This window comes from Grammomys surdaster, unplaced genomic scaffold (genome assembly GCF_004785775.1).
Source record: "Grammomys surdaster isolate TR1022 unplaced genomic scaffold, NIH_TR_1.0 166, whole genome shotgun sequence".
Lineage (NCBI taxonomy): Eukaryota > Metazoa > Chordata > Mammalia > Rodentia > Muridae > Grammomys > Grammomys surdaster.
In genome coordinates, this window is record NW_021604614.1 from 12,745,732 (window position 1) to 12,770,413 (window position 24,682).

The 24,682-nt window shown below is 43.1% G+C and overlaps 1 protein-coding gene across 4 annotated transcripts in view; it reads left to right on the plus strand.

Moving 5' to 3' along the window:
• Clip1 (CAP-Gly domain containing linker protein 1) overlaps positions 1-24,682 on the plus strand; it is a 106,484-nt gene that overhangs the window by 5,828 nt on the left and 75,974 nt on the right. The window contains exon 1 of one of the 4 annotated variants that reach the window (XM_028765874.1): positions 11,714-11,835. The exons of the other annotated variants lie outside the window; for them this stretch is intronic. The gene's annotated coding sequence lies outside the window, so the exon portion shown is untranslated. Of the gene's footprint in view, positions 1-11,713; positions 11,836-24,682 lie in introns of those variants that run through there. 4 annotated transcript variants of the gene reach the window in all.

Here is a 24,682-nt window from a genome sequence, read left to right on the forward strand (position 1 = left end):
AGAGAGAGAGAGAGAGAGAGAGAGAGAGAGAGAGAGAGAGAGAGAGACAGACAGAGACAGGAGAAAGGTTGATCAGTGGTAGTGCATACCTTTAATCCCGGCACTTGGGAGGCAGAGGCAGGTGGATCTCTGAGCTTGAGGCCAGCCTGATCTACAAAGCAAGTTCCAGGACAGCCTGGACTATACAGAGAAACCCTGTTTTGAAAAACCAAAACCAAAACCAAACCAAACCAAAAAATAATGTGAACAGCCTTTATTGGTTACAGCAGTCAGTTGAAGAGTCCTGTTTTGTTTTTTTTAGGTCAGATCTACAGATTCAGTTAAAGGCTGAAAGTGTGTGTGTGACTAGAGACTGAATCCAGGACCTTGTAGTTAGGCAAGTACTCTACTGCTGAGCTACATGCCCAGCCCCTTGAAGACTTTTTAAGACTTAAAAATGTGTGTATGTGACAGCCAGGGCTACACAGAGAAACCCTGTCTCGAAAAACCAAAAAAAAAAAAAAATGTGTGTATGTGTGTGCGCACGTGTGTCCAGGTATGAATTTGTGTGTGTAAGAGCAATGCCTGCAGAGGCCATTGGAGAATATTGGATCTGGTCAAGCTAAGAGTTTTAGGTGGTGGTGAGTCACTCAGCATGGGTGTTTGGAACCAAACTCAGCCTCTCTGCATGGAAAATGTGCACTCTTTATTTCTGGACCATCTCTCCAGCCTCGAACAGTTTGTTTCTGTTGTTGTTCTGTATTTTATTTAGTAAAAGATTTGTTTTTATTATTTATGTGTATGAGTGTTTATGTTTGTATGTGTGTACCATGTACGTTCGTGGTGACTGTAGAGGCCAGAAGTAGGGGTCGGGTCCCTGTAACTGGAGATACCGGTGGTTGTGGAGTTGCCAGGTGAGTGTAGAATCAAGTCCGGGCCCTCCGAAGAGCAGCTAGTGCCCTTAAACACCGAGCCATCTCTCTAGCCCGCCCCTGCTTAAAACAACTTCTTACTTAGAGACTTAGAGTGGGGAGAGAAAGAGGGAGGGAGGGAGGGAGGGAGGGAGAGAGGGAGGGAGAGAGGGAGAGAGGGAGGGAGAGGTATCAATCTTGGTGTTCCTCAAATGTAACTCTCCTTCACTTTTTTTTTTGAAATAGGGGCTCTGACTAGCCTTGACCTCACCAAGTGTTTTAGGCTGTCTAGTCAAGGAGACTTGAGAATCTACCTACCTCAGTTTCTCCAGCTCTGAGATTACAAGTGTGGGTCATTGGACCCCAGTGCCCATGTTTTCTTTTTATTTGTTTTTAAATATTGATTCTGGGGACTGAGCTTGGGTCCTTCTTCTTATGTAGCAAAAGCATTACTGAGATATCCTCTTAGCCTTATTTCTACTGAGGTATTCCCTCAACCTTATTTCTGGTTTGTTTCGCTTTGAAACAGAATCTTATTATATATCCTTAGCTGGCCCGGAGCTTGGTATGTAAACCAGATTGCCTCTGCCACTTTAGTGCTGGAATTTCAGGCATGTGCCATCGCATTTGGCCTGTCACCTATTATTAAATTCATATATTCACCAGGTATTTATCAAGCATCTGCTATGAGACGGATTAGCCCAGATAACAAGTAGAGAAAAAACAGGTTCAAACCCTGCACTAGAGAAACATACCTGTACATGTAAGGCAGGTTAAAAGCAAGAATTTAATCTTTTTTTTTTTTAAAGATTTATTTATATGAGTACACTGTAGTTGTCTTTAGACACACCAGAAGAGGGCATCAAATTCCATTACAGATGGTTGTGAACCATCATGTGGTTGCTGGGAATTGAACTCAGGACCTCTGGAAGAGCAGTCAGTGCTCTTAACCACTGAGCCATCTCTCCAACCTGAATTTAGTCATTTTCTTTTTTCTTCCCCCCCCCCCCCCCCAGGAGGATAGGTCTTCCTATGTAGTCTTGGCTAGCCTAGAACTTACTGTGTTGACCTGGCTGGCCTCAGACTTGCAGTGATCACCTCTTGAGAACTGAGATTATAGACATGCACCATTATACACAGCAATAGCTCTCTCTCTTTTTTTTTAATTTCTATTTTTTTTTGGGGGGGGGGGGTCAAGACAAGGGTTTCTCTGTGTAGCCCTGGCTGTCCTGGAACTCACTTTGTAGACCAACTGGCCTCGAACTCTTCTCTTTTTTTGTTTTTTGAGGCAGGGTCTCATTGCATAGCCTTGGCTGGCTTGGAACTTGCTATATAGCCTTGAACTCACAGAGATCCACTTGCCTCGAGTGCACCATCACATTTGGCTTTTTTATTTTTTTCATTTATGTGTGTGTTTTTATGAGTATCCTTGTGTCTGTGTGAGAGTTGTCTGTGTGTGTGTGTGCACGTACCCACGCTGGAATTACAGGTGGTTTGTGAGCTGTCTGAGGGTGCTGGGAACCAAACTTGGGGCTTCTGGAAGAACAGTAATGCTCTTAAGAGTGTGAGCCACTTGTTCAGCACTCCCATCTCTTAGGTAGAGCCTCAGTATTATCACCAAGGACATCTTTGCACTGGTGATCTGCTGAGGTCTGGAGTCCTAGGTGTGTGTGCTACCATGCCCAGCTCCATTCTTTTCGTGACCAACAACTCCAGCTCTTTTATTTTGTGGAAGAGTTTGTACAAGGCTTTGGAGCTCAGTTCTCTCGTCTATAAGATGTGGATCACAGTTGCTTGATAGTGGCCGTGTAGAGTACATGGAGACTGGGTGTAAGCTCCGTAAGGGCTAGAGCTAGCTCTAGCTCCTCTCTTCTCCCATGGCCTTTGACTAGCAGTGTTATGATTCTGTCATTTAAGTAGCACTAGGAGACAATGATGCATCCTGGTTTGAGAAGTTAAACCTTTCCCCGCCGTGTTTACAAAGTTAGTTTTGAGTAGGAGTGACGTTGGTGACTGAAAGGGCATGTTTTAATGAGCAGTTGTCAGTGGGGAACTTGGGATTTACAAGGACCTAAATGTTCCACATGGGAGAGCAACTTGTGCTCCTCCTGTCAGAACTTGTGCCTTGCCAACTTTCAGGCCCTTTGGTACGCTCCCCACGCTTCTTTCTCACAGTTTAATTAAAGGGGGAGTTTTCTAAGTTCTGGTAGAACTTGCTGTGCGTCTGCAGTGAAGGTTAGCTACATGTGTGACTGACTAACACTGAAGTTGGGGCTTATAATCCAAATCAAACCAATTCCTAGTCTCCAGTGACAGCATCTAGGCTGACTGCTCCAGTCAGTGGCGGGTGTGTAATGCATTTAGTAGACTGATGGTGTCTTTTGAAATCTGCATTCTTCAGTATTATCAATATGGAAATATCATTTTTCCATTGCCCATTGGCTCTCAGGACCCACAGCAGGTGTAACAGTTACACATTTGCAAAGTAAAACCAAGAACCCCTTTAAAAGAGTGGATCACAAAGCCAGAGTGAGGGTGTTCTTGATTTTTCTGAGTTGTCTGTGCCGCTTTCTTGTTCTGAGCAGGTGCGGTGCTTTTGCTTTGAGTATGGGCCATGTGCTCCGTGAAGGAGCAGCTGCAGTGTGCCTTCTTTTATTTCTCTGTGAAGATTGGAAAGGAAGACAGTTTTAATGCACCTGAAACGACTCTTCTCATCTCCCTGCTCTTCATAACAGATCAGAAATGTGTTCGAATGCTTCAGGGTCAGGAGTCTATCTAGAGACTGGAGTTTAGTCACAGACTGTTAGTAACAAGTGATTACATGTTTAGAGTCAGTTTCCTCAGTGAGTTAGGTGAACTAGATCACTAAGGCCTCTTCTGAGCCTCAAATTTTATGTTGCTATATTAAGCATATTGTTCCCTTGTACACATTAGTATAGTTGGCTGCTGCTGACCTATTCAGTTCTTCTGGGAGATACTCGCCAGAGCTGGTAATTTTAGTCTCCTTAAAGATCTGTTTCTAAGCAGTGACATATATCAGAGTAACAAAACCATCTGAATTTTGTAGAACACTGTGTAAATGAATAAAGTAGCTGCCATCATGTAGCTTTCTGTGTTTGGGAGCTGGTTTGTTCCGTGTATTTAAGTCATAAGAACAGAAGTCCACATTCCACTGAGCCCCGCAGATATTCATAATCTTGGGCAGTTGCATCAGAACTCACTCAGAATTCCTCTTTAAATAAACACTGGCTAGTGATGCAGCCCTCTGCCCGGGTTGGTTGCACTCTCTCTGTCTCTCTCTTTCCCCTCCCTTTAAAAAACCACTGAGTACAATTTGTACTCTATACTGTGTCATACATGCTAAATTTTCAAACTATGTAATTTTCAAGTGTGACTTAATTTTTCAGAGGATATTGTCAACTTCTGGCTTTTCCAAAAAGATGCTGTAAACCTTTCTCTTCACTGTCAGTGTCTTATTGTACGATACTCTCAGACCAACACTTAATGCTGACAGGTTGATTTTACAGATTGCTCTGTAAAGGCTTGGTCAGTTAGAAACTGGAAGCAAGTCTCCCTTGTAACATCTTTGGAATTAAGGAGCCAATTAATTTTCTGACTCTCACTGGCTTGCTTTGGTCCTGGAGTGTCTAAGCGGGCTTCTTCACATTGATCATTTGAGTAGTGATTGCTGTGTTTACTGTCATCTTTTGTTCCTGACTCTTACTTTTCAACTTGCTAATTTTAAGACTGCTTGAGTCTGTCTCTTTCATTCATTCTCTTTTCTTTTTCCAGTACTGGAGATGGAACCTGGGGCATTACTTGTTCTAGGCAAGCACTCCAGCTACCACTGGGCTACTTCCCTAGACTGAGTCAGGACTTTTAAAAAAGGATCAGAGGGCCACGTGTGATGGTATAAGCCTTTAATCTTGGGACTCAGGAAGCAGAAGCAGGTGGATCTCTGTGAGTTTCAGCTAGGTCTAGTGAGACCCTGTCTTTAAAAAAAAATGCTTAGAGATTGTATAAATATTCCTAATTACGTAAGTAGAGAAGAATCAGCAGGAGTAGCTAGGTCTGCAGCCTTATGTCAGTGTCCTGGTTTTTTTTTTTTTTTTTTTGTCAACTTGACACAGGCTAAGGCCATCTGGAAAGGGGAACCCTCAGTGGAGAAAATGCCTCTGTCAGATTGCCTGGAGGCAAGTCTGTAGGGCGGTTTTCCCCAGAGTCTGGGGAGATGGCTCAGTGGGTAAGAGCACTTGTTCTGCAAGCAAAGACCTGAGCTCAAATACAAAAAAGCCAGGCATGGCTGCACAGGCCCCTGACTCCAGCAATGGGGTGAAGACGAATGAATTCCAAGAGCCAGCTGGCTAGCCAGCCTACAGGAAACAGCAGACTTCTAGTTTTGTGAGAGACAGTGTCTCAAGGCAGTTAAAACAGAGAGCAAAAGACAAAGACCTTTGATAACCTGGTTTGGCTTCTCTGCACACTCATGTATAGGTAGGTACATGTACCCACACACTTATGTGTGTGCACCCACAAAGGTACACCACAGGCACACAACACATACACATATGCACACAACACATACACACATACACACATGCGCGCGCGTGCACACACACACACACACACACACACACACTCATATTAATTTTGTTTTAAGCTGGCTCCCAGGCTATTTAGGTGGTTCAGCCAATAATGAGTTTGCATAAGCATGTTGATCTGAACTTGGGTTTGGATACTCAGGATCCATGTGAAAATAAGACCAGGAGTGGTTAGTGGATCTCTGTGGGTCTGAGGTTATCCTGGTCTACAGAGTTATAAGACAGCCAGGGCTATAAAGAGAGACCCTACCTCAAACAAACAAACAAAACAAATAAATAAATCCAGGCATGGTGGCACCCATCTGTAATCCCAGTAATAGGGACTTGGAGAAAAGAGAATCCTTGAGGATTGCTGGCTAGCTAGTCTAGCCAAATCAATGAGCTCTAGGTAGAGCAAGAGATCTTGTCTTGGATCTGGGAGGGGCCCTTGAGATCTTATCTACTCCTGTGGATTAATAGTGACTGGGGAAGGGAAATCTCATGAAAGACATTTTTTTCAGTTGTATAACTACTGGTAAGGTGCCCATGTCTCTTAACTCTTAACCCTTTAACCTGTAATACCTTGTCCCTGGCCAATACTCCTGTAAGCAACACTAATGAAACTCGTTGGAAAACACACACACACACACACACACACATACACACACACACGAAAGGAGAAGGGAGACTAGTAGTTGGGGAACAAGGGAGGGTATTGGAGATGCATGACTGTGATCAAAATACATATGTGATCAAATTATGTGGGGTTTGGCAAGAAGGCTTAAAGGGTAAAAAGATTTATTGCCAAACCTAGCAACCTGAATTCAGTCCCCCAGATCCATATTGTAGGTGGAAGAACCAATTCCTGCAAGTTGTCCTCTCACTCAGGCATTTCTACCTATCCTAATAAGTAAAAAAATAAAAGAAACAAATAAATAAATGTTAAATATTTTATGCATGCATAAATCACAATGAACCTATTATATAACCAATATATTCCCATGTCTTCTATTGCTGTGATAAGACACCATGATCAAGGCAACTTATAAAAGAAAGCATTTGATTTAGTGTCTGTGGTTTCAGAGGGTTAGAATCCACAGTGGATGAGCAAAGGCATGTGGCAGGAGCAGCTAAGAGCTACTTGATCCACGTCTAGATCCATAAATAGGAGACATCTTGACCCACAAATGGGATACAGCATCTTGACACACAAACAGTCAAAAGAGAGAAAGGCTATGGCCCAAGTCTTTTGAAATGTCGAAGCCTGCCTTCAACAAGGCCTAGTCCTTCTCAAAGAATTCCACTGACTAGGGACCAAATATTCAAATCTATGAGCCTATGGGGCCATTCCTTTTTTTTTTTTTGGTTTTTCAAGACAGGGTTTCTCTGTGTAGCCCTGGCTGTCCTGGAACTCACTCTGTAGACCAGGCTGGCCTTGAACTCAGAAATCCGCCTGCCTCTGCCTCCCAAGTGCTGGGATTAAAGGCGTGCACCGCCACTGCCCGGCCTTTTTTTTTTTTTCCTATGGGGCCATTCTTATTCAGACCATTGCAGCTAATAAAAACATTTTTCGAGTTCATAATCCTACCTCTGCTTCCTAAGTACTGGGACGATCAGTACGTGCTCTCATGCCCAGGCTAATCTTTTTTTTTTAAACACTGAGTTTTGGAATGCTCTGCTAGAAATAAACTGCTGAACTGTGAGGGCTGGAGAGATGGCTCCATGGTTACCAGTACTTGCTGTTCTTGCAGAGGATCCAGGTTCAGTTCCCAGTACTCACATGATAGCTTACAACCATCCATCAATCCAGTTTCAGGGGCTCCAACACCCTCTTCTGACTCTGCAGGCACTAGGCTGGCATTTAGTGCACATACACATTCAGGAAAAACACTCATGCACATAAAGTAAAGTGAATAAATCTTTAAAGTAGTTTTAAAAAAGGGAACAGAAATGTGTGATTTCTCTCTCCTATCAGGACCATCCTACCCACATTTAAGATGTTATTCTGTGATCCTCAGCACACCTAAGTTGCCGCTGAAGTCCAGGCTTTAGTACCCAGCATCACTTTCTCCTTGTTCAGTGTCACTGGTTATTACATTGGTTTGAAACAGTGGCTCTTTTATGGAGTGCGCTTTAATTGTGTTCAGTGACACCACATATTTTCTCTTCTTGAAGGAGCAAGCTTCTAAGAGGACAGAGTAAATGGTGGCTTAAGGTGGCTTGTCACTCATTATGGTTCTCAGTGGCTGAAGTCCCTCTCCAGATACTTTACCTCGTGTAGATTCTGCTCTCTATGTATCTTGTGGTTTTGCATTCTGGGCCACAAAAATGTGTCTGTGACAAACAGTGGCCAGTCACGCTGTTATGTCATTGCTTTTCTGCCTAAGTGTGCACAGGGAGGATCATTCTGTCTCCGTTTGGAAGTCTAGGAGTCTCTAGGTCAGTGGTTCTCAACCTGTGCTTGGCAATTCCATTGAGGGGTGGTGGTTGAATGGCCCTTTCACAGGGGTCACCTAAGACTGCAGGAAACACAGATATTTACATTACAATTCTTTTTCATTTGTTTGTTTTTTTTGTTTTTTGTTTTTTTTTTTGTTTTTTGAGACAGGGTTTCTCTGTGTAGCCCTGGCTGTCCTGGAACTCACTCTGTAGACCAGGCTAGCCTCGAACTCTCGAACTCAGAAATCCGCCTGCCTCTGCCTCCCAAGTGCTGGGATTAAAGTTGTGTGCCACCACCGCCCGGCTACATTACAATTCTTTTTTTTTTTTTTTGGTTTTTCGAGACAGGGTTTCTCTGCATAGTCCTGGCTGTCCTGGAACTCACTCTGTAGACCATGCTGGCCTCGAACTCAGAAATCCGCCTGCCTCTGCCTCCCAAGTGCTGGGATTAAAGGCGTGAGCCACCACCGCCCGGCTTCTACATTACAATTCTTAACAGTAGCAAAATTATAGTTATGAAGTCAAAGGCAATCTTTGAGTGATGGGGTAGTGAGGGAGCAGATTAGTAAGATAGGAGTAATGGATACTTTGACCATGTTCTTTTACCTTTTTCTTCTATAGTTTCTTTCTTTTCTCTCTCTTTCTTTCTTTTTTTTTTGAGACAGAGATTGTCTATATAGCCCTGGCTGTCCCTGAACTCACCATGTAGACCAGGCTGGCCTTGAACCCTGACATCTGCCTGCTTTTGCCTCTCAAGTGCTAGGATTAAAGGTGTACACCAGCACTGCCCCGCTGATCTATAGTTTCTTCTGCGGCATTGAAGTCTCTTTTATTTGAGACTGTCTCATACTTTTAGACAAGGTGGGCCTCATATTGGATCTTCCTGCCGCAGTGTTCTAAGTGTTGGGATCACAGATATGTGGCACCACCCTGGGCACATTGTGATAGCACATCCTTGACTCTGCATGGTTTCCTGATTAGGCAGATAGAAAAATGATCTAGTAGTGTAGTCCTTCCAGAGGTCTGTGCTTACTCCTCTCTCTGAACCTAAAATGCTGCCTCCTGCTGCTTTGTTTGCTTGAGTTCTGCCTCTCTCTCTCTCTCTCTCTCTCTCTCTCTCTCAGATTTCTTCCTTTTATCTTGAGAGATACTTAATACATTTTTTATTTGTAATTTACTCTGTCTCTTGGTTTGAGATTTTGTGAGTGTTTTCAAACTCTAAGTGCTGAGGTGACACTTACTGGGCAGTGCCTTGCTTCCATCAGGGCTTCCTTATGCATTATGTATCACCTGTCAGATGGAGATTCAAAGTTCCTCTTACTGTGGGTGTCGGGTTTTCTTTCTTTCTTTCTTTCTTTCTTTCTTTCTTTCTTTCTTTTTTTTTTTTTTTGTCTTAAGAAACAAGTAAATTACTCAGTTTTGCATTCCTCATACAGAGTGGGAAAGATTGCCTATCTGTAGACAAAAACCAGATCTTATTCTTGGCCATATATTTTCTTTCTTTTTCTTTTCTTTTTTTTTTTTTTTTTGAGATGAAGTCTTGCTGTGTTGCTAGGCTAGCCATGGACTCCAGTGATTAAGTAATCCCCTGGCTGGCCTCGGCTTCCCACGTTCCTGTGATACAGGTGTGTATCTGGGCATGGCCCATGTGAGTCTTTTAAGCATTTGAAACATAGCAAATTGGGATGTGTTGCCTAAGTTCACAGTTGCTTTCAAAGAAATAGTATGAGAAGAATGATAATTGTAATTGGCTGCACTTTTTTTTTTTATTTGCTCATGCACATGTTAGGCACATGTGCGGAGGTGAGAGGTCAACCTGTAGAAGTCTGTTTTTTCTCCTTTTATTGTGTGAGTTTTGGGCATCCAATTCAAGTTCTTAGGGTTGGTGGCAAGCGCTTTTATTCACTGAGCCCGTCTTGTTGGTCCTCGATTCTGCTTTGAAATAATTGCTTAGATTATTGGGCTAAAAAATGAAATTTATGTGTTTCTTTTTAAAACTTTGCAGTCTTGGCTGTTGTAGAACTTGCTCGGTAGACCAAGCTGGCCTTGAATTCAAAGAGATCTGCCTGTGTCTGCCTGAGATTAAAGGTGTAAATCACCGTGCCTGAACATGAAGTTTGTTTTATTTTTTAATTTAAATAATCTGGTTACTAGAGAATCCAGAATTACTTATTTGTCTTGCTGTAGGACAGTGATATTCTAGAAAGTACAGCAGTGTCAACAGATGTAATTATCTGATTTAAGACTTACAGCCAGGGGCTGGAGAGATGGCTCAGCGGTTAAGAGCACTGACTGCTCTTCCAGAGGTCCTGAGTTCAAATCCCAGCAACCACATGGTGGCTCACAACCACCCATAATGAGATTGGATGCCCTCTTCTGGTGTGTCTGAAGACAGCTACAGTGTACTCATATACTTAAAATAAATAAATAAATCTTAAAAAAAAAAATGTCTGATAAAAAAAAAAAAAAAAACTTACAGCCAGTTCAAATACCACTCACAGGAGGTAGTAATTGAATAGTCTGGTCATAGCTTCATTGGGCTAATTTTAGGAAGAGGCTCCAGGGTTCAGAAACCAAGCTCACCATCTTCATCAGTGGCTCATGAGGCAAGATACAGTTCTGCTTGATGCTTTAGTTTGAGAATCTGTTATGGACGAAATAAAATTGTCTGGAAGCAGGACAAGTCAAATCTTCATGACTGTGAGCAACTTAGTCACTGACTGCAATGCAGGCCAGACTGGGACTGTGGTTTGTCACTGAGCAAGCAGAGTGCTGCCCAGTGGCCCCTGCAGCTCAGAAAAGGAAGGACTGGGCTAGAGAATACTCAGGAGAGACAATTACTGTTGGCCTGTCACACCTTGTATTTTTATTTTGTTTTTTATTTTTCTGAGATAAGGTCTCTCTACATAGCTCTGGCTGTCCTGGACTCCCTCCATAGGCTGGACTGGCCTTGAACTCACTGATGTCTGTGTCGCCTTTGCCTTTGTGCTGGGATTAGAGGTGTGTGCCACCACACGTAGCCCTTTTTGTTTCTATTTTTTAAAAAATTCTTTGTATTGAGTGCAGGTCCTTTCAGTGGCCTGAGCCATCAGATCCCCTGGAGCTAGCGTTATAGGCAGTTGGTTGCCTGACAGAGTACAGGAAATTGAACTCAAATTCTCTGAAACAGCAATATGTACTCTTTAACCCTTTAATTCCTCAGCCATCTCTCCAGTCCCTCCCTCTGTTCTTTTAGAGTCAATACACTCCACCTCCCAGAAGCCTTTGTGTTGCAGTAGAGGGTGGGTAGGGTATGTAAAGGATCCTGTATGGGAGACAGGCCTGACCCTCAATAGAGCTGACCCATGGGATCCAGCTCTATTCAGCTAGGAAGTGACATGGTTAAGTTGACCCCAGCAGACCTATGCCCCTGTTGATTGAGTTTTGACAGCCTGCCCAGAAACTGAAATACTTGACCGTTGTTAATCATTCAGGAGCTAAAGAAGCCATACCAGTGCCTTTCAGTTCTGTCTTTCCAATATGAGTGAACAAAGCTGAAAGAAGAAAAAATGGAGTAAACTGCCTCTCTTCTGTGAGATGCCAGGCATGTGGGAAGCAACTCAGTGTTGTCTCAGTGTTTTCAGTGGCCGTGGCCTAGCAGCTCAGGTTACATTGCCTCTTCTGTATTGGGGGCGGGGGACAGCAAGTGACACAGCATAACCATGTAACCACACTTACATAACCATGACTTGGGGGACAGGACTAAGCTGTGAGTGGACTGCCTCGGACTAGGGAGATGGTAGTAGATCAGAGTCTGACTTTTCCTGTCAGCCTTGTCTTGAGAATCACCAGCAGGACTTTCACCAGCTAGACTCACTTGGGCACTCCCAGAGCCTCAGGTAGTGTCATCACTTAGGACAGAGTCTTCAGACTGCAGCTGTCTCCAGGTAAGGGACTGAGTCCTGTTACTGCTGTTTGCTCACAGCTGGGCTCAGGTTGAGATTCCCACTTCTACACTAGCCTGTTTCTGGAAGCTGCATTTTAAATTCCCTTTCTTAGCAGGTAAAATTCATAGCAAATTTCTTAACTGTCCTTTGCCTTCCACCAGAAGTCTCTGGTTTAGAGTAAAGAGGTGTTTTCAGTTTACAGATGGGAAAAGTAGCTTGCGAAGTGTCTGAGCTGAACTGTAGAGTATGGTTTGCTGAGAGTAGTTCACGCCGGCTGCTCAGGCAGTGTCAGCAACTACAGCAGGACAGAAGAGATATTCCCACTCCAATGCCAGAGTGTTACTTTGGCAAAGATAGAGCAGAAATCACTTTCCTTTTACTTTCAAATCCTTTCCCTTTCCCGTTCCCTTTCCCTTTCCGGGATCTGAAATTTAAACGATTGGTAGAACCCCAAAAGGGTGGAATTAGAATGAATATTGATCAGTAGCCTTAGGATAGTAAGTGAAAATGCTGATGTCTGGTAAGGGTTAGATAAATTATCCTAGGTCGGTTAGCTGAGACAGAAACCACGTGTCTCATTTCCCAGTCCAGCTGTTCATTTGTTCGTTCTCTCTCCTCTCTCTCTCTCTCTCTTTCTTTCTTTCCTTATTGAGTCAAGACTTTGGGTTTTTTGTTTTGTTTCTAGGACAGGCCTTCTAGTACCCCAAGTTTGCCTTGAATTTAGTTTTTTTTTTTTTTTTTTTTTTTTTTCGAGACAGGGTTTCACTCTGTAGACCAGGCTGGCCTCGAACTCAGAAATCCACCTGCCTCTGCCTCCCAAGTGCTGGGATTAAAGGCGTGTGCCACCACTGCCCGGCTAAAATTACGAGCCTAGCATGGTGATTCATGCATTATTTATTTACTTATTTATTTATTATTCTTTTTTTTTAAATTTTAGTATTTAACTAAGTCTGTCTTTGAACTCCTGATCCTCCTGTTTTAGCCTCCTGTGTACTGGGATTACAGGCATGAGCCACCCATGCCTAGTTTGAGGCATGGCATTTTACAAATGAGAGTTTGAGGCTAGGGATGCGGTCTGACTGGTAGAGTGCTTGCCTAGCATCTCAGAGCCTCGTTTGATCCTCAGCTTGGGTGTGGTGGTGCATCTGGGTGTGGTGGTGCATCTGGGTGTGGTGGTGCATCTGGGTGTGGTGGTGCTTGTGAATTCAAGGCTAGCCTGAACTACATAGGAGGGTGCTGTTTCAAAAGAAAAGTTATTCTTTTGGGTGGAGCCGGTGAGATGGGCTGAGGTTAAAGCCCTTGTTGCTCTTGCAGAGGACCTGGGTTCAGTTCCCGGCACCCACATGGCAACTTGTGACCATATGTGACTCTATTCCCAGGGAATCTGACACCCTCTTTTGACTTTCTTAGGCATCAAGCACACACATGGTGTACATACCTACATACATGCAGGCAAAACACCATATATATTATAAAATAAATCAGAAAAAATTCAAGAAAAATTGTTTTTTTTTGTTTGTTTGTTTTAAATTTGAGCATAAGTTACTTCATTCTTCTTTGGAGAACTGTTTTGATGAATTGTAAATTTCTTAACCCCATTTTTATGGTATCAAGTCACACCCTAATGAGGGAAATTGATTTTTCTAAAATAGATTATATGATAAAACCTTTTAATCATGAGAAATTTCAGACAGGAAAGTAGAGGGAATAGTACCATCCCCCAACTTGAGCAGAGAGCAACCCATTATCCGTGTTGGCAATCAAGGTCGCAAGGTTTCTTTTACATATACTTTGCTCTTGCCAGTAAAATGGCCTTTTTTGCTTTATTGAAAATAGAATACTTTTATAGTTTTGTGCTATTCAACTCAATTTTCCCCCCCTCTGCCTCCCCTTTCTTTTAGTTTTTACTTGTTTAGACAGCTCTCACTATATATGTATCCCAGCCTGGTCTTGAACATGCTGTGTAGCTGGGGATGACCTAAACTGATTTTCCTGCCTCTACCTCTTCTTCCCATCAAGTGCTGGAATTATAGGCGTGTGCTGCAACACCCAGTTTATGTGGTGCTCATACATCATGGGGAACACTCCCCAATTCAGGACAGATGCACTGGTAAGAGAGTGGAGAGCAGTCATTCAAAGAGGCTGGTCTCTCCTGTCCCACTGTCTGCCATCACTACCCGGTGCTTCCAGGGTGCTGGGCTCATCTCTTTCAGGCCATTAGAGGGACAGAGATTGTGGCAATTGGTTGTGGACCAGGCCTAGAAATGGCATGTTGCTTCCTTCCCTCTTTGATTTTGTTGGATAGAACTTAGTCATATGGTTGAGTAAATTCACAGGGAAGTTGGGAAATGTGTTCTGACTCCAGGGAGGAGGAGGAAGTGAGATAGGCCTTGTGAATGGACAGGCCAGGTGCTGGCTCACGCATGCCCACTGATCAGGCTTTGCCTTCAGTCATGTCCTGGGCATGGCCCACATGAGTCTTTTGAGCATTTGAAACATAGCAAATTGGGATGTGTTGTAAACGTTAAGTTCACAGCTGATTTCAAAGTAGTATGAGAGAAATGCTAAATGTAATTGGCTGCACTATTTTTACATGCTCATGCACATGCTAGGCACATGTTTGGAGGAGAGAGGTCAACCTGTAGAAGTCTGGCTTTTAGTTCCAGGGATTCTGATGTCCTCTTCTTACCTCCTCAGGCACCTGGCATGAGGTGCGTGTGGAGCACATACACACACAAAGGCAAAATACACCTAAAATACATCTAAAAGAAAATAGTAAGCCAGGCGGTGGTGGCTCACACCTTTAATCCCAGCACTTGGGAGGCAGAGGCAGGCGGATCTCTGAGTTCGAGGCCAGCCTGGTCTACAGAGTGAGTTCCAGGACAGCCAGGGCTACACAGAGAAACCCTGTCTCGAAAAACCAAAAAAAAAAGAGTAAATGGAGCGCGGCGGTGGTGGTGCACATCTACAGTTCTAGCACTCAGGAGACTGAGCTGAGGGGATCAGAAGTTTACGGCCATCCTTAGACACACAGGAAGTTTGAAGCCAGTCCTGACCTTTTATTTATTTATTTATTTATTTATTTATTTATTTTTGGTTTTTCGAGACAGGGTTTCTCTTTATAGCCCGGGCTGTCCTGGAACTCACTGTGTAGACCAGGCTGGCCTTGAACTCAGAAATCTGCCTGCCTCTGCCTCCTAAGTGCTGGGATTAAAGGTGTGCGCCACCACTGCCTGGCTAGTCCTGATCTTTTAAAAGAAGAGTTATTTATTTTTATTTTAATTAGTGTTTTTCCTGCATGTATATGCCTGTGTACCACATATGTGAATGCAGAGGCCAGAGGATGATATTGGATCCCATGCGACTGGAGTTAAAGATGGTCGTGAGTCGCCATATGGGTGCTGGGAATTGAACCTGGGTCCTCTGGAAGACCTGCCAATGCTGTTAACTATTATATAGCCCTCTTTCCAGCCCTGTTGCATGAGTCCTTAGTGAGAAAGAGAGAACAAGAGGAAAAAAAACTAAATTTCAGAACTGGGAGTTTAGTTCAGTGGTTGTGTTTGCTTCTTACACATGAGTCCTAGACTCACTCTGTGCTGCAAGAATAAAATAAATACAGTTTGAATGGGGTGCAACGGCTCATGCCTACAATCCCCGGAGTCTGGAAGGAAGGTGTGAGTGAGGACAGCCTATGATACAAAGTATAGAGAGTTCCAGACGAAACCCTTAGGAAAAAATGATAAAACAATAAGGGAAATATATGTATTACCTCTACACTTGATTGTAAGCCCTAAACGTTAGAAGAAGGGAACACAGCAAGCAGCTGACCATTTGCTTTCTTCCAGTGAGATCTGATATCCCAGAGCTGCAGTGAGGCCGCAGGAACTTTTGACATTTTAAAAATGAACTCCTTCCACACTTTAATCTTTCCTCGACTTGCTTGGTAAACAGGGAGTATTAAGGCTGGTGGCTTTTCAGTGTGCCAGAGTGACAGAGAAAGGGTAGCAGTTACTCTAAGCTTGAAATTTACTTTTTTTCAGAATTCTACCCTGTAGCCCAGGCTTTCAGGACACAAAAGAAAACCGTGACTGTAGCTGAACCAAAATAACAACATGCAAACTGTAAGGATGTGTCCTTATGTTATTGGTATTGAGCTGTTAGGGGTGTGTGTGTGTGTGTGTGGTATGTCTGTGTGTGTGTTTGTGATGTGTGTGTGGTGCCTCTCTTTCTCTGTGTATGTGTGTGTGTGGTCTCTCTCTGTGTATGTGTGTGTGTGCTCTCTCTCTCTCTCTCTGTATATGTATGTGTGGGGTCTCTCTCTGTGTATGTATATGTGTGGTGCCTCTCTTTCTCTGTGTATGTGTGTGTGGGGTCTCTCTCTCTGTGTTTCTGTGTGTATGTATGTAGTGTCTCTCTCTTTCTCTGTGCTCACCTGTGTTGCTTCCTCACAGAGGAAGACACTGCTGTCTGGTGGGAAGAGGCTGTCTTGATACAAAGTACATATCCTGGCATCAGCTCCATGTTCAGGAGACTGGAACCTTCTCTTTTTTTCCTCTTTAAAGTGGTGAGGCTGGAGAGGCAGACCAACATCAGAATTCCCACTTGTGAGGTCACCATCGTGACCTCACAGCCAGATGGTTCAAAATGCTGCTTAGCTTCTGGGAAGATGTAAGCTGAGGCCTGGCCTGATTCCATAGACACCATGAGGTACCAAGTTTGTCCTCTGTTAGCTGATTCGAGTTGAATTTTCTGCAGTTCTGTAGATGAAATGTAGACACTAATATCTCTGTTTTTTTTATATTTATATATTTAAATTACACAATTTGAAGAATTATATAATGGTAAGAAAATCACTGTGGCTGTCCTCGGCAGGAGAGTGAAAAGCAGACTGCTCTGAAGAGGAGCAGCAGTGTGTTTTTGCTCTGAGTGGCTGTGCAGGTTGTCAGTGCTCTGTTACGTAATTTGCTGTCAAATGTCTTCACAGATACACATAACATTTTTAGTTCTGTGAAAATATGTCTGTAGCACCAGACAAAAATGACTTGGAATGGTTAGATCTAATCATAGGGAGGATGAATGACTTATGATCCACACTGAAGTTCAGACAGGTCCCAGTTGAGTTGTCAGCGCTCGGTTTTGTTTCACAGCTGTGGCTGTGAGAGCCAGGGTGAGGTCATGCAGAGGGAAGTCACTGAACATTAACATATGATTTTCTTACTCTGGCTGCCTTGCAATTCCATAGGTAGTTCAGTCTGGCCCCAAACTTGAGCCATTCCCTCTCCAGTGCTGGGATTACAGACATCCACCTCTTTCCTTGTTCTGTCAGCAAACAAACGTGTCATGAGGTTTGAGCAAGTGTCTCTGTGGTACAATGCCCGCCTTTCCCACTTAAGGTTCTGGGCTCAATCACTAGCACTATATAAGAATTTTATGTTCCTGGATGCCAGAAACAAACATTTGATAACATCTCCTATATTTTATTTAAGTAAAGTAGGAACTGAATGTGATAGTGCATGCCTTAAATTCGATCACTTGAGAGGCAGGTTGATCTCTGATCAAGATCCAGAACAGCCAGAACTATACAATTGAAAGACACTGTCTCAAAAAACAAATAAAACATGAAAGTAAAGTGTAGGAACTAAGTCTGGGAATCTTGAATGTTTGACTCTAAGTGGGGAAATTAAGAGCCTTCTTTTAAGTAATTCTGTTTTTGATTTTGAGACAGGGTCTCATAGTCTTGGCTGGCTTTGAATTTGATATATATCCTAGGCTGACTTTGAACTCATGATTTTTCTGTTTTTGTTCCCTAAGTGCTTGTATTATAGGCTTGTGCCACTATGTTTTGCTAGTGTGTGTGTGTGTGTGTGTGTGTGAAGCCCTGCATGGTGGTTTTGTGTTTTGAAATAGGAGCTGTAGCCCAGGCTGGACCTGAACTTGTATACTCCTATCTCAGTGTCCTCAGTGCTGAGCGTATGAGTATGTGCCACCATGTCTGATGGACTGCTTTTGCAGCACTCCCTTATTTTTCCCAGTCACATGTCCCTGTTTTCTTAAACATGCAAATTTTAGGAATGAGATAACTTATACACACGAATTACAGAAATTTAAAATTACACCTTCCAGTATGTGGGAAGGATCAGATAAGAAGGATGAGGTGTTCCAGACCAGCTTTAGCTACATACCAAGTGCAGGGTTATGTGAGACCATTAAAAACAGGAAGCGAGTAAGCAGAAACCCTGAAATTACCAATTAGAGGTGAAGTTTTACCAGGGACAATATTTAATCACTTTCGATTATTTTTTTTAAAGGAATATTCTAGCCGGGTGGTGGTGGCACACGCCTTTAATCCCAGCACTTGGGAGGCAGAGGCAGGTGGATTTCTGAGTTCGAGGCCAGCCTGGTCTACATACAGAGTGAGTTCCAGGACAGCCAGGGCTACACAGAGAAACCCGTTCTCAAAAACAAAACAAATCAAAACAAACAAAACAAACAAAACAAAAAAAGAGTATTTTAAAATGTGTGCCTTATGCCCATGGAGGTCAGAAGAAAAGGTCTTACATGCTTGAAACTAGAGTTACAACCACGTGGGTGCTGGGAACTGAACCTAGGTCCTCTGAACCCAGGCCCTCTGCAAGAGCAGCCAGTGTCCTGCTGCCATCATTCCAGCCCCTAGATTAACTTTTTTTTCCCCCATGATAAAGATATCTATGTATCTTACAGAAAGTAGGGAGACTAGAACTGGCTTTAGGTTCTGAACATAGATCTCCTTGAGTGGTTGTTAAGATCGGATTGTGTGGTGACAGGTCTCAGCAGAAGGAAGCAGCCCCAGAGGTGCCTTGACGTGGGGTTTCCTGGCAGCTAGAACAGTGACAGCGTTTTGTGCTTTGCATAAAGTGTTGGGTGAAACTCAGCTTTCCTCCAAACTTTGAGACATGGTAGTTATTGGAGTTCCATAGTTTTGTTTTGTTTTTGTTTTTAAGGTCTAAATATTTGGGTTGGGAATGTAGGCATAGTACTTGCCTAGCATGGTTATGGCCCTTAAGATAAAACACTCTCCTAACTCACCCATTATTTTCTGCTACTACAAGAAATGTTTTCTTTATCTGCATGTTTTGAATATTCTCTCTTAAACGTTTATTCTGTATGTGTATGTGCATAAGCCTGCAGTGAGTATTTACACACCACATGCATGTGGGTGCCCGAAAAAGAAGAAGAAGGAGTTGGATTCTTTGGAGCTGGAGTTACAAACCATTGTGAGCCACCATGTGGGTCTGGGAACCAAACCCAGGTCCCCTGCCAAAGCAGTTGAGTGCTTTAACTGCTGAGCCAGCTCTCCAGCCCCGAGTATTCCTACTTTGACTTTTAGGAGGAAGGTTTTAGGTGCTTGCCTGTTAAGAGGAGCTCACAGTAAGCATACGCCCTCTATTTGGAGACAGGTGGGGTGTTGAACTGAAAGCTCAAGTAGAAGACCAGTTTTATGTGATTTTCTGTTCGAAGTTTAGTGAGAGAGGTTGTACCTAAGGGAAGTGGAGACCTTAAATTCTTCAAACTGGTGATAGCTAACCATTGTGGCACTGTTCTCATGTTTGGAAGGCTTCTCTAGATATTGTTGTTGTCTAGATATTGAAGCTGAAACTATATATCTGATACTGTGTACACCAAAGCTGGAGTGATTGTCTACACTTGGGGTCCCAGCACCTTTGGGAGGTTGAGGCAGATGGATTGCCAGAAGTCCCAAGGTGGCTTAGGCCATAGCATACCTTGTCTCAGTGATGGCTCAGCAGGTAAAGGTGCTTTCTGCCAAAGTTGACTACCTGAGTTAGAACCCGCATGGTGGCAAGAGCAAGCCGACTTTGGCAAGTAATTCTCTGACTTCCAAACATGGTACATGTGCCCTGTAGATTATTGGGGTACTTCTATCTCCATTAGCGTCCAAATGAATGAGACCCAGACTATGGTTTATTTATTTAGCTTTAGCGCAGTTACTGGGCAAATACCAGTATTTAGTATTTGAATGCATAGTAGCACCAGACTAACCCCAATGTGCCCGCAATAAAAAAAAAATGTAATGATTTTTTTTCTTAAAGCAAACAAGGGACTATAGAGACAACTTAGTGGTTAAGAGCTATTATGGCACTTAGTGATACTCTTCTTGGTTCTGCTCTTATAAGGATCTGAGTTTGGTTCCTGCTCAAAACTGCCTATAACACCAGTTCTATGAAGATCTGATACCTGTGATCTCTGAAGGCACCTATATTCATGTTCACACACAATACACACACACACACACACACACACACACACACACACAATAACAAAAAGAAATATTTAAAACCAAGCAAACAAAGAAATCAAAATAAAACACCCCACCCCCAAACACATACACACACACAAAAGACCAATGTGGACCAAACCATGACTTCATAGAAAATGAACACTTTTTGGAATAGAAGAATATCTTACTTTCTGGAATCATAACTGGCAGCAAAGCTAATACCTTAAGACATACAAAGCACATTTTTTTCTTTTTAACCTGAGGACAGGTCCTCTAAGGTTGTCTGCATCTTTGAAATAAAAATCTTGCTTCTTTGCCCTTAGGTTCTAGATCAGATCTGAGTTAAATTTTAAGTTTATGATATTAATCTAGCTTAAAAAGTTTCAGGCCTGCTCTTGTCTCTCCAGATAGTTCAGTGATTACACAGGACAGCAGAACAGTTTCTTTAGTGTTGACATTGAGCAATACACCTTCCTGTCTGTGGGAGGAAGTGTGAACCCTTTAAAGAGAAGGAGGGAATAAGAAGGGATTGTGCAGCCGGGCGGTGGTGGCGCACGCCTTTAATCCCAGCACTTGGGAGGCAGAGACAGGCGGATTTCTGAGTTCGAGGCCAGCCTGGTCTACAGAGTGAGTTCCAGGACAGCCAGGACTATGCAGAGAAACCCTGTCTCGAAAAACCAAAAAAAAAAAAAAATAAAAAAGAAGGGATTGTGCAGTGAACAGTCCCCGGGTCCTGCTCCCGGTGCTCCTGGCACTTGGGACTAGATGATCCTCCTGCTTCTTCCTTTTAAGAGTACAAGCAAAACGGTAGCTATTTTTAACTTTTCAGAGCTGATGTAAGTTCTAAAGATAAACACTTTACAGATAGTTCTTGGCTTGAGAAGAATAACTATAAGGCATCATTCAGTGTTATAAATGCAAAACTTGGGTTATGCACACACATATAATATGCATGTGTACATACAGACACATATGACACATATACACACAGATACAGACGACACAAACAGACAGACAGACAGACAGACACCAGCAAACACACTGGTATTGTTTGGAAAGCAAGGCTATACAGCAGTGTGACCTTTTTGTCTTGGAAAGGGCTCTTCTTCTCCTTTTGGCGTTTTGAAACAGAGTTTCACTGTGTAGCCCTGGGTGGCCTAGAGCTTACAGCTGTCCTCTTACTTTCCTCTGTCAATTTCTGGCATCACAGGTCTGAGCTGCCTCCTTGGATGTGACTAATGAAAAGTATATTTAGAAGTGTATACACATCCACACAAGATCTTTCATGTGGGGAGGTGTTGTTTATTATTGTGACATAGCCATTAATTTTTGGAACTGTTGGACTCTCTCTGCAGGCCTCGGATACATTTTGTTTTGTTTAGTAGCTGCACATCCATGTAACTTTGAGACATTTTGATCCAAGGTTTGGAAACAACTGGTGGTATTGTAGACCCACATCACAATTCTCTTGGACCACCAGTAAGGTTGCTTCACGCTTGTGTCTTTGTTTGTTTGCTTGTTTGTTGTTGTTATTTTCTCTGTGTAGCCCTGGCTGTCCTGGAACTCACTCAGTAGACCAGGCTGGCCTCGAACTCAGAAATCCACCTGCCTCTGCCTCCCAAGTGCTGGGATTAAAGGTATGCATCACCACTACCTGGCTTTTTTTTTTTTTTTTCAAGTGGGTTCAGCTCAGGCTGATTTTGAATTTGTATTCCTTTTGCCTCAGCCTCCTCAAAGTTCTGGGATAAATTACTTCTGGAAAATGGAGTTTAAAATATTTTGAAAGATAGAAGATGTAGCTCGGTGACTAGAGTGCTTACATAGTGTGCATGAAGCCCTGGGCTCAATCCTCAGCATCACAGAAACTGCATGGTAGTGCATGCTTGTAATCTCAGGACTGGTTAGGAAGAGGCCACAGGACCCAAGTTCAAGGTCATCTTTGGCTACATGTCAAGTTTTAGGCCAGCCTCAGGTACTTAAGATTTGGTCTCAGGAAAAAAAATGATTGAAACATTATTTGTGAAGTACTTAACATTTCCTCACTCGCTCACTTTTTTGTTTATTTTATTATTTTTTTGAGATAGAGTTTCTCTGTGTTAACCCTGGCTGTCCAGGAACTCATTCTGTAGACCAGACTGGCCTCAAACTCAGAAAACTGCCTGCCTCTGCCTCCTCAGTGCTGGGACTAAAGACTTACACTACTATGTTGGGCTCAGGTAGACATCCTTAAAATTTTTTTACTGATCTTTACGTGTATAAGCATTTTGCACATATGTATGTCAGACAATCAGAAGAGGGTGAAGAAGCTTCTGCAACTGGAATTGTAGGTAGTTGTGGCTGCCTCTGTGAGAGCAATACGTGCTTGTAATTGCTGAGCCATCTCTCCTGCCACTCAGGCAGTCACTTGAAATGAGACTGAGTCTTTGGCATGAAGAGTACCCGTGGGTGGAGGAAGTTGTGGAATGGTAGTGTCCAATAGGACTGTCTGCCCTGTGTGTGATGATTGAAGTTGTTGTCGTTAATTGTACATTTGAATGTGACTGAAGCATTAAATTTAACATGGAGTGCCTGGAGACAGGGTTCCAAGGTTAAGAACTCTTGTTGTTCATACAGAGGGCTGGAGTTTGGTCTCCAGCTTCTTCCACATCTAGGGTGTGTCATGCTCTCTTCTGGTTTCCACATGCATCTGCACACTTATATACAGAGAGGACATGGCAAAGCTAATAAAGAGAAAAGTAGGTTAGGTGTGGCTGAAGTAGGCAGATCTGTATGAGTTCTAGGTCAGTCTGATGTCCATGGTAAGTTCTAAGCCATCCAGGGCTTCACTGTGAGACCCTATCTCAACAAAACAAAACACAATCAAAAACCATGTGTTGCTGGAGGCTACCATACTTGAAAACACAGAGGCCGCATATTAAGGTTTTCATCTCACAGACTGGAGGGAACACTTAAGATACAAAAAAATGCATCAAATGAAGCTAAGCTGCAAGGCTGGAGAGATGGCTCAGTGGTTAAGAGCACTGACTGCTCTTCCAGAGGTCCGGAGTTCAATTCCCAGCAACCACATGGTGGCTCACAACCATCTGGGATCCGATGTCCTCTTCTGCTGTGTCTGAAGACAGCTACAGTGTACTCATGTACATAATAAAATAAATAAATAAATAAATAAATAATTTTTTTAAAAAAAGGGTAAGCTGCAGAATCTCTCTCTTAGTCCACCTCCCTGTGCCTAGTAGTAGAAAGGCAGGACATGGTCTCCTGTGCTCAGCCGCAGCTAGTCTTCACAGCTGTACTAGTCCTTGGGAGAGTGTCATCTCAAGAGTTCTAGATGATAATCTTCCCTGAAGTCACCTTCTGAGCATCAGCACTGATGCTCAGGACTCTTCCTTCCTGAATTAGCCTGATGCCAGCAGCCCCAGCTCTTACCTGTTCTAACTATCACAGTGATTGAGGGTCTCAAATGGAACGTGGAAAGGCTGCCGACCCTTAGTTTCAGATTTGCTTGTTAACGGTCCTGAGACTAAGGTAATTGAAATGAACGTCTGAAGTAAGTATAGGTCTGAGATGTTGTAGACAGCTTCCATTGTGCTAGTAGACTCCTGAAGTAAAGGCCTTGCATCTGGGGTGAGAGGTTAGGAAAGCTGAGTGGTTTCTTAATTGACCCGAGGCTCTTGAGCCTCTGCTTCAGTGTACTTTTTAGACTTGATTTCTTACAAGCGTCTTCTGATGTTCATCCATCTGAGCTCACTGTTCAATTCCCAGGCTTTGTCCTTTCGCTCTTCCTCTGTCTCCTGACTGTAATGTCTGCTTCCTTCCAGTTCATATGCACTTTGCCTTGCTTGAGAAGCCTTTTCCTTCCGTTCTAGTCCACCCTTTTGGTCTTCTAGGACATTTTTGGGATAATCACATGGTTTGTTATTTCTTATTATTGTCGCATTGTGTGCTTAGTGACTTTTTTGTGAGTGTGAGTTTTCTCCCAGCTACACTGTGAGTTCCATATGTCTGTATCTGATACATATCCCTCATGTCCTCTATAATGAGCAGGAAATACAATTTAAAAGCATGTTAGGTACACCCCAGCTAGTTAGAGTACAAATTTAGAGTGTTTTCATTTATTTAGTGAATTACTACATGTTGTAGGAAATATAAAGATGGCTAAAATGTAGTTTTTTCCAAGAGAATTTACAGTCCACACAGAAACAGCTAAATGTGCTAGATCCTATGAAAAACACACAGACTCAGTGGGTTGCGGTTGCTTATGCCTGTAATCCTAGTACTGTAGAAGACCATTGCCAGAGACTTGCCATGCATTTGAGGCCAGTCAGTATTACAGTGTGATATCCTTTTTCAAACACCCAGAAACAGGGCTGATGAGGTGGCTCAGAGGGTTAAAGACACTTGCCACACACGTTTGGCATCCTGAGTTCAATCTTCAGATCATACTAAAATGGTGAAAGGAGAGAACTAACTCTCTAAAGTTGTCCTCTGACCTTCCCTGGACTCACCCTGACACATGTACCCTCCAACACACACACACACACACACACACACACACACACACACACACACACA